The sequence below is a fragment of the Arachis ipaensis genome, chromosome B5, assembly GCF_059453495.1.
Source record: "Arachis ipaensis isolate K30076 ecotype BB chromosome B5, ASM5945349v1, whole genome shotgun sequence".
In the NCBI taxonomy this organism is placed as follows: domain Eukaryota; kingdom Viridiplantae; phylum Streptophyta; class Magnoliopsida; order Fabales; family Fabaceae; genus Arachis; species Arachis ipaensis.
The window spans coordinates 96,952,010-96,962,874 of record NC_142440.1 but is presented as its reverse complement, the minus strand read 5'-3'; the positions used below and the strand labels follow the sequence as shown (position 1 = coordinate 96,962,874).

Sequence of the window (10,865 nt, the reverse complement as noted above, 5' to 3'; positions counted from 1 at the left end):
TAAACATACAGTGGACACTCCTGACTGAAGACCATTCACCACAAGGATGAAGGGTTTTCACATCCTAGTCATGGACAGAACCGAGAAACCAACGAGGCAAGTCTCTCCAAGGTATAGCTAACTTGAATCGGTAGAAAATGCGCTGATTTTGTCAGTCAATCCATAATTATCCAAATTGCATTATGTCTAGCAGGGGTCCTTGGTAATCTAGTAACAAAATCCATCATGATCTCTTCCTACTTCCATTGTGGTATCTCCAGTGGTTGTAAAATTCCTGGTGGTTTCTGGTGTTTCGCTTTGATCTTCTAGTAGGTGAGACACTTTGAAACATACATAGCTACGTCTTTCTTCATTCTCGGCCACCAAAAATAATTTTCAGATCTTGGTACATTTTAGTCTTTTCGGGATGCATAGAAAACTTACTTTGATGACCCTCTATCAAAATATCCTTTCACAAGTTCTCCTGAGCGGGTACATAAATTCTGCCTTTATTCCTCCGTATTCCCTCCTTATCTTGGCGTACTTCTTCTGGTTGATATGCCTTTATTCAGATTAACAATGCTTACATTCCTGAATCCTGGTTCTGAGCTTGCTGGATAGCATTCTTGAAATCAGACGTCAGCTGTAACTGCGCCATAATAATCCCTTCTGATGTTTCTCTTATTCCTAATTTCAAATTTTCAAAAGCCGAGATCATTTCCTCTACCTTGATCACCATCCAAGAAATGCCCAAACTCTTCTGACTTAGAGCATCTGCGACTACATTTGCCTTCCCATGATAGTAGCTTAACTTAAAGTTATAGTCCTTCAAGAATCCCATCCATCTCCGCTATCTTATATGAAGGTCTTTCTGATCAAAGATGTACTTTAAACTCTTATGATCATAGAAAACTTCAAATTGAGCTCCATACAAGTAGTGTTTCCAGATCTTAAATGCAAAAATCACTGCCGCTAATTCTAGATCATGTGTTGGATAATTTTTCTCATGAGGTCTTGGTTGTCTTGAAGCAAAAGCCACTACGTTTTTATTCTGCATCAATACGCATCCAAGTCCCTTAAAGGAAGCATCACCGTACATCTCGAAAGGTTTCTGTGGGGTTGTGATGAGCGTATAATTTATACGATTTTTGGCATTGTTTTTACATAGTTTTTAGTATGATTTAGTTAGTTTTTAATATAATTTTATTAGTTTTTAAATAAAAATCACATTTCTAGACTTTACTAGGAGTTTGTGTGTTTTTCTGTGATTTCAGGTAATTTCTGGCTGAAATTGAGGGACTTGAGCAAAAATCTGATTCAAAGGCTGAAGAAGGACTGCAGATGCTGTTGGATTCTGAGCTCCCTACACTCGAAATGGATTTTCTGGAGCTACAGGAACCCAATTGGCACACTCTTAATTGCGTTGGAAAGTAGACATCCAGGGCTTTCCAGAAATATATAATAGTCCAAACTTTGCACGAGTTTTGACGACACAAACTGGCGTTCAAATGCCAACTCCCCGCCCTATTTTAGAGTTAAATGCCAGAAACAGGTTGCAAACCAGAGTTAAACGCCAAGAAAAGGCTACAAACTAGCGTTTAACTCCAAAAAGAGTCTCTACATATGAAAGCTTAATGCTCAGCCCTAGCACACACCAAGTGGGCCCGGAAGTAGATTTCTGCATCATTTACTTATCTCTGTAAACCCTAGTAATTAGTTTAGTATAAATAGGACTTTTTACTATTGTATTTACATCATCTTTTGATCATCCTTGATCAGGGATCAGTCTTTTTCCCAATTTTCGAATTCATATGCCATTAGGGGAGGCTAGCCATTCAGCCATGCCTAGACCTTGTTCTTATATATTTTCAACGGTAGAGTTTCTACACACCATAGATTAAGGTGTGGAGCTCTGCTGTTCTTCATGAATTAATGCAAAGTACTATTGTTTTTCTATTCAACTCAAGCCTATTTCTTCTCTAAGATATTCATTTGCACACAAGAACATGATGAATGTGATGATTATGTGATGCTCATCACCATTCTCACTTATGAACGCGTGCCTGATAAACACGTCCGTTCTACATGAAAGCAAGCTTGAATGCATATCTCTTAGCCTCCTGATTTACGATCAGAGTTTTCGTGGTATAGGCTAGAATTATTGGCGGCCATTCTTGAGATCCGGAAAGTCTAAACCTTGTCTGTGGTATTCCGAGTAGGATCTGGGAAGGGATGGCTGTGACGAGCTTCAAATTCGCGAGTGCTGGGCGTAGTGACAGATGCAAAAGGATCACTGGATCCTATTTCAGCATGATCGAGAACCGACAGATGATTAGCCGTGCGGTGACAGCGCATTTGGACCATTTTCACTGAGAGGATGGGATGTAGCCATTGACAACGGTGATGCCCAACATACAGCTTGCCATGGAAAGGAGTATGAATGATTGGATGAAGACAGTAGGAAAGCAGAGGCTTAAAAGGAATAAAAGCATCTCCATACGCTTATCTGAAATTCTCACCAATGAATTGCATAAGTATCTCTATCCCATTTTACATTTTAATTATATTTTAACTATCAATTCTCCATAACCATTTGAATTCGCCTGACTGAGATTTGCAAAATGACCATAGCTTGCTTTAAGCCGACAATCTCCGTGGGATCGACCTTACTCACGTAAGGTTTATTACTTGGACGACCCCGTGCACTTGCTGGTTAGTTGTGCGAAGTTATGAAAAAGAACTAAGATTATGAACGTGCGTATTAATTTTTTGATGCCGTTACCAAGGAATGAACAATCACGATTTCGTGCACCAAGTTTTTGGCGCCGTTGCCAGGGATTGTTCGAGTTTGGACAACTAACGGTTCATCTTGTTGCTCAAATTAGGTAATTCTATTTTAATTTTAAGCTTTTTGTTTTTGTTTTTATTTTAGAAAAAAAAAAACTTAAAAAAAAAACAAAAAAATTTTGAAAATAAATTATTCTATGACTTCAGAATTTTTAAGAATGAATTCTAGAGTTTCATGATGATCTGTTGAAGTCTGGCTGGCTGTGAAGCCATGTCTAATCTTTTGGACCGAGGTTTCAACTCATCATCACAAGAGCTTTTTTGATTCTCATCAATTCAGCTGTTGTATGCCTGATTTGTATCTTAAAGCTTGGCTGGCCATTGGCCATGTCTAGTATTTTGGACCGGAGCTTTCACTGAAAGCTTGGCTGGCTAATAAGCCATGTCTAATTCCTAGACCGGAGCTTTAGACTAACATTGCATGATTCCTGGAATTCTCATTAGAAATTTTGAAATCCTTATTTTTCTTTTTCAAATTAATTTTCAAAAAAAATACAAAAAAATTATAATAAAATCATAAAAACAAAAAATTTGATGTTTCTTGTTTGAGTCTAGTGTCAATTTTTAAGTTTGGTGTCAATTGCATTCTTTTATTTTTCTTAAAAATTTTCGAAAAATTTATGCATAATGTCCTTCATGATCTTCAAGTTGTTCTTGATGATCTTCTTTGTTTGATCTTTAATCTTTCATGTTTTGTGTCTTTTCTTGTTTTTCATATGCATTTTCAATTTGTTAGTGTCTAAAGTTTGAAAATTTCTAAGTTTGGTGTCTTGCATGTTTTTCTTTTCTTAAAAATTTTCAAAAATAAGTTCTTGGTGTTCATCTTGATCTTCAAAGTGTTCTTGGTGTTCATTTTGACATTCAAAGTGTTCTTGCATGCATTGTGTGTTTTGATTTATAATTTTCATGTTTTGAGTCTTTTTGTTGTTTTTCTCTCTCTTCATAAAAATTCAAAAATAAAAAAAATATATTTCCCTTATTCTTCTCATAAATTTCGAAAATTTTGAATTGATTTAGTCAAAAAGTTTTAAAATTTAGTTGTTTCTTATTAGTCAAGTCAAAATTTTCAATTTAAAAATCCTATCTTTTCAAAACTTTTTCAAAAAATCAAATCTTTTTCAATTTTCTTCTTAATATTTTCAAAAATTTCAAAATGATTTTCAAAAATATTTTTCTTATTTTTGTTTCATATTTTCGAATTCATTGCTAACTTTTAATATTTTGATTCAAAAATCTCAAGTTGTTACTTGCCTATTAAGAAAGGTTCATTCATTCATTTTTAAAATCCTATCTTTTAGTTTCTTGTTAGTCAAGTAATCAACTTTAATTTTCAAAAATCAAATTTTTTAATTTCCTTTTTAAATCTTTTTCAAATTAAATTTCAATCATATCTTTTTCAATTTCAATCATATCTTTTTCAAAATCAATTTCAAAATCTTTTCTAACTTCTCACCCTTTCAAATTTGATTTTCAAATCTTTTTCAATTAACTACTTGACTTTTTGGTTTATTTTTTTTAAAGTTTTCTATTTCAATCATATCTTTTTCAAAACCACCTAACTAACTTTTTTCTCACCAATTTTCGAAAACCCTTCCCCTCTTTTTCAAAATTTCTTTTTAATTAACTATTTGTTTTAAATTTTAATTTTATTTATTTTTATTTTTCTTTTCAAATTTTGAATTATAACTAATAGTCAAAATAAAAACAATTTTTTTTTTAACTTTCGAATTCTTCTCCCTCTCATCTCTTTCTATTTATTTAATTATCTACTAACACCCCTCTGCCATTAAAAAATTCGAACCCATTCTTCTCCTCTGTGTTCGAATTCTTATCTTCTCCTTCTTCTATTCTTCTCTTCTTCTACTCACATAAAGGAATATCTATACTGTGACATAGAGTATTCCATATTTTCTTTTCTGTTCTCTTCTTTTTCATATGAGCAGGAACAAGGATAAGAACATTCTTGTTGAAGCTGACCCTGAACCTGAAAGGACTCTGAAGAGGAAACTAAGAGAAGCTAAAGCACAACCCTCTAGAGAGGACCTGACAGAAATTTTCGAAAAAGAAGGAGACATGGCCAAACCTAATAACAATAGTGGAGATGCAAGGAAGATGCTTGGTGACTTTATTGCACCTTCTTCTAACTTCTATGGAAGAAGCATCTCACTTCCTGCAATTGGAGCAAACAATTTTGAGCTTAAACCTCAATTGGTTTCTCTAATGCGACAGAATTGCAAGTTTCATGGACTTCCAATGGAAGATCCTCATAAGTTTTTAGCTGAATTCTTGCAAATCTGTGACACTGTCAAGACCAATGGAGTTGATCCCGAGGTTTACAGGCTTATGCTTTTCCCTTTTGCTGTAAGAGACAGAGCTAGAATGTGGTTGGATTCACAACCTAAGGATAGCCTGAACTCTTGGGATAAGCTGGTCAGTGCTTTCCTGGCCAAATTCTTTCCACCTCAAAAGATGAGCAAGCTTAGAGTGGAAATCCAAACCTTCAGACAGAAGGAAGGGGAATCCCTCTATGAAGCTTGGGAAAGATATAAGCAACTGATCAAATGGTGTCCTACTGACATGCTTCCAGAATGGAGCATCATAAGTATATTCTATGATGGTCTGTCTGAGTTGTCAAAAATGTCATTGGACCATTCTACAGGAGGATCTCTTCACATGAAAACCCTTGCAGAAGCTCAGGAACTCATTGAAATGGTTGCAAATAACCAGTTCATGTATACCTCTGAGAGGAATCCTGTGAACAATGGGACACCTTGTAAGAAGGGAGTTCTTGAAATTGATACTCTGAATGCCATATTGGCTCAGAACAAAATATTGACTCAGCAAGTCAATATGATTTCTCAGAGTCTGAATGGATTGCAAGCTGCATCCAACAGTACTAAAGAGGCATCTTCTGAAGAAGAAGCTTATGATCCTGAGAACCCTGCAATAGCAGAGGTGAATTACATGGGAGAACCCTATGGAAATACCTATAATCCTTCATGGAGAAATCATCCTAATCTCTCATGGAAGGATCAACAGAAGCCTCAACAAGGCTTCAATAATAATGGTGAAAGAAATAGGTTTAGCAATAGCAAGCCTTTTCCATCATCTTCTCAGCAACAGACAAAGAATTCTGAACAGAGCCATTTTGGCCTGGCAACCATAGTCTCTGATCTATCCAAGACCACACTAAGTTTCATGAATGGACAAGGTCCTCCATTAGAAATTTGGAGGCATATGTGGGTCAGCTTAGTAAGAAGATTACTGAAAGTCCTCCCAGTACTCTCCCAAGTAATACAGAAGAAAATCCCAAGAGAGAGTGCAAGGCCATAACCTTACTTGGTGTGGCCGAATGCCCAGAGGAGGAGAAGGACATGAATCCCAGTGAGGAAGACCTCTTGGGACGTCCTCTGGACAGAAAGGAGTTCCCTTTTGAGGAACCAAAGGAATCTAAGGCTCATACAGAGACCCTAGAGATTCCATTGGACCTCCTTCTGCCATTCATGAGCTCTGATGAATACTCTTCCTCTGAAGAGGATGAAGACACCATTGCAGAGCAAGTTGCTAAGTATCTAGGAGCAATCATGAAGTTGAATGCCAGTTTATTTAGTAATGAGACTTGGGAGGATGAACCCCCCTTACTCACCAATGAACTGGGTGCACTAATGAGGCAGACATTGCCTAAGAAGAAACTGGATCCCGAAAAGTTCTTCATACCTTGTACCATAGGCACCATGACCTTTGAGAAAGCTCTGTGTGACCTTGGGTTAGGGATAAACCTCATGCCACTCTCTGTAATGGAGAAACTGGGAATCTTTGAGGTACAAACTGCAAGAATCTCATTAGAGATGGCAGACAAATCAATAAAACAGGCTTATGGACTAGTAGAGGACGTGTTAGTAAAGGTTGAAGGCTTTTACATCCCTGCTGATTTCATAATCCTAGACACTAGGAAGGATGAGGATGAATCTATCATCCTTGGCAAACCCTTCCTAGCCACAACAAAAGCTGTAATTGATGTTGACAGAGGAGAGTTGGTCCTTCAGTTGAATGAGGGCTACCTTGTATTTAAAACTCATGGTTCTCCTTCTGTAACCATGGAGAGGAAGCATGAAAAGCTTCTCTCAATACAGAGTCAAACAAAACCCCCACATTCAAACTCTAATTTTGGTGTTGGGAAGCCACAACCAAACTCTAAGTTTGGTGTTAAGAGGCCCCAACATTGCTCTGATATCTGTGAAGCTCCATGAGAGCTCACTGTCAAGCTATTGACATTAAAGAAGTGCTTGTTGGGAGGCAATCCAATGCTATTTAATTATATTTATTTATTTTTCATTGCTATTTTATGTTTTCTTTAGGTTGATGATCATGTGAAGTCACAAAAACTATTGAAAAATAAAAAAAAGAATGAAAAATAGCATTAAAAATAGCTCACCCTGGAGGAAGAGCTTACTGGCATTTAAACGCCAGTAAGAAGCATCAAACTGGCGTTTAACGCCAGAAAAAGGCATCAAGCTGGCGTTAAACGCCAGAAACAAGCACCAGATTGGCATTTAATGCCAGAACAGAGCATGGAATTGGCGTTTAACGCCAAGAATGGGAGAAAAGCTGGCGTTAAACGCTAGAAACAAGCAGTAAGCTAAGTCCTTGACCCCTCAGGATCTGTGGACCCCACAGGATCCCCACCTACCACACCTTTTCTTCTCTCCTCTTCACACCTTCTCATAACACTCTTCCTCAAATACCCTTCACCAATCACCTTATTACCTTTTTCCCAAATACCCTTCACCAATCACCTTATTACCTCTTCCCCATATACCCCACCTACCTCCAAATTCAAATTCCTTTCCCTCCCAAACCCAACCTTAATGGCCGAAACCTAACCTTCCCCCCACCCCTATATAAACCTCTTAACACTACTCCATTTTCACACATCACAACCACTACTTCTCCCCCTTGGCCGAATACACTCTCTCATTCCATCTCCTCCATTTTCTTCTTTTTCTACTACTTTCTTTCTTCTTTTGCTCGAGGACGAGCAAACCTTTTAAGTTTGGTGTGGTAAAATCATTGCTTTTTGTTTTTCCATAACCATCAATGGCACCTAAGGCCAGAGAAACCTCAATAAAGAGGAAAGGGAAGGCAATTGCTTCCACCTCTGAATCATGGGAGATGGAGAGATTCATCTCAAAGGTCCATCAAGACCACTTCTATGATGTTATGGCCAAGAAGAAGGTGATCTCCGAGGTCCCTTTTAAGCTTAAAAAGAGCAAGTATCCGGAGATCCGATAAGAGATTAGAAGAAGAGGATGGGAAGTTCTCTCTAATCCTATTCAACAAGTCGGAATCTTAATGGTTCAAGAGTTATATGCAAATGCATGGATCACTAGGAACCACGATCAAAGTATGAACCCAAACCCAAAGAATTGGCTTACAATGGTTCCGGGGAAATACTTAGATTTCAGTCCGGAAAATGTAAGGTTGGCGTTCAACTTGCCAATGATGCAAGAAAACGCACGCCCCTACACTAGAAGGGTCAACTTTGATAAAAGGATGCACCAAGTCCTCATGGACATATGTGTGGAAGGAGCTCAATGGAAAGTTGACTCAAGAGGCAAGCCGGTTCAATTGAGAAGACTGGACCTTAAGTCTGTAGCTAGAGGATGGTTGGAGTTCATCCAATGCTCAATTATTCCTACTAACAACCGGTCTAAAGTTACTGTAGACCGGGCCATCATGATCCATAGTATCATGATTGGAGAGGAAGTGGAAGTTCATGAGATTATACCTCAAGAACTCTACAAGGTAGCTAACAAGTCCTCCACTTTGGCAAGGTTATCCTTTCCTCACCTCATTTGCCACCTCTGCAATTCGGCTGGAATTGACATAGAGGGAGACATCCTCATTGATGAGGACAAGCCCATCACCAAGAAAAGGATGGAGCAAACAAGAGATCATGGACCTCAACAAGAGCATGAGGAAATTCCTCACCATGAAATCCCTGAGATGCCTCAAGGGATGCACTTCCCTCCACAAAACTATTGGGAGCAAATCAACACCTCCCTAGGAGAATTAAGTTCCAACATAGGACAACTAAGGATGGAGCACCAAGAGCACTCCATCATTCTCCATGAGATTAGAGAAGATCAAAGAGCTATGAGGGAGGAGCAACAAAGACAAGAAAGTGACATAGAGGAGCTCAAGAACACCATTGGTTCTTCAAGAGGAAGAAGACGCCACCCTCACTAAGGTGGACCCGTTCCTTAATCTCCTTGTCTATTTATTTTCACTGTTTTTCGTCTACTATGCTTTATGTCTATTTATGTTTGTGTCTTATTACATGATCACTAGTGTCTAAGTGTCCATGTCTTAAAGCTATGAATGTCCTATGAATCCATCACCTTTCTTAAATGAAAAATGCTTTTAATCACAAAAGAACAAGAAGTACATGATTTCGAATTCATCCTTGAAACTAGTTTAATTATTTTGATGTGGTGACAATACTTTTTATTTTCTGAATGAATGCTTGAACAGTGCATATGTCTTTTGAATTTGTTGTTTATGAATGTTAAAATTGTTGGCTCTTGAAAAAATGATAAAAAAGGAGAAATATTATTTGATGATCTGAAAAATCATAAAAATGATTCTTGAAGCAAGAAAAAGCAGTGAAAAACAAAGCTTGCAGAAAAAATGCGAAAAAAAGCAAGCAGAAAAAGCCAATAGCCCTTAAAACCAAAAGGCAAGTGTAAAAGGGATCCAAGGCTTTGAGCATCAGTGGATAGGAGGGGCCAAAGGAATAAAATCCTGGCCTAAGCGGCTCAACCAAGCTGTCCCTAACCATGTGCTTGTGGCGTGAAGGTGTCAAGTGAAAAGCTTGAGATTGAGTGGTTAAAGTTGAGGTCCAAAGCAAAAACAGAGTGTGCTTAAGAACCCTGGACACCTCTAATTAGGGACTTTAGCAAAGCTGAGTCACAATTTGAAAAGGTTCACCCAATTATATGTCTGTGGCATTTATGTATCCGGTGGTAATACTGGAAAACAAAGTGCTTAGGGCCACAGCCAAGACTCATAAAGTAGCTGTGTTCAAGAATCAACATATTGAACTAGGAGAATCAATAACACTATCTGAATTCTGAGTTCCTATAGATGCCAATCATTCTGAACTTCAAAGGATAAAGTGAGATGCCAAAACTGTTCAGAGGCAAAAAGCTACTAGTCCAGCTCATCTGATTGGAGCTAAGTTTCATTGATATTTTGGGATATATAGTATATTCTCTTCTTTTTATCCTATTTGATTTTCAGTTGCTTGGGGACAAGCAACAATTTAAGTTTGGTGTTGTGATGAGCGGATAATTTATACGCTTTTTGGCATTGTTTTTACATAGTTTTTAGTATGATTTAGTTAGTTTTTAATATAATTTTATTAGTTTTTAAATAAAAATCACATTTTTGGACTTTACTAGGAGTTTGTGTGTTTTTAATCTATTACCCCCTACTATTATTAAAAATACTTAAACTACCTCTAACCCTAATCCTAACACAATACACACTTACTCACTAACCCTAGCCGCCACCCCACCCCAACTCACATCACAAAAATAACGAAGAAAAGAAAGGGGAGAAATGAAAATGGGAGAAAGGGAAAGGGAGAAGAGGGAGATCGCAAGAAGAGAAGAGAGAAGGGAGCTGTCTACGGCGCTGCCATCCAGCTCGACGCCGTCGCCGTTGCCAAGTCGCCGTCGCATCGCCATTTGATGTACGTGCATCTTAGCTAGTTTAGCTAGCTAATTTAGTTAGTTTATAGTCTAAGTTTCATGCATTTTTAGTTAGTAAATAATTGATTTCATGGAATATCTCTGCATACAATAGATCATTGATAAACCATTATTTTATGGTTTATATTGTGCTTAATTGTATGGTTTTATCAAATCTTTACCGACTTATTCATATGATTAGCATGCATTTATAATTTCTTCCCGAAATTACTTCCTGGTTGAATAGCTGCTTCCTAGAGACTTTTAATTTTGCATTTTAATTCT

At 37.5% G+C, this 10,865-nt stretch overlaps 1 non-coding gene across 1 annotated transcript; it reads right to left on the bottom strand.

Annotated features, from left to right (window-relative positions):
* Positions 1-5,301: 5,301 nt before the first annotated feature.
* LOC148565078 (small nucleolar RNA R71) lies at positions 5,302-5,409 on the bottom strand. The gene has a single exon (XR_015885052.1). It is a non-coding gene; the product is annotated as a small nucleolar RNA R71 (small nucleolar RNA).
* Positions 5,410-10,865: the final 5,456 nt, after the last annotated feature.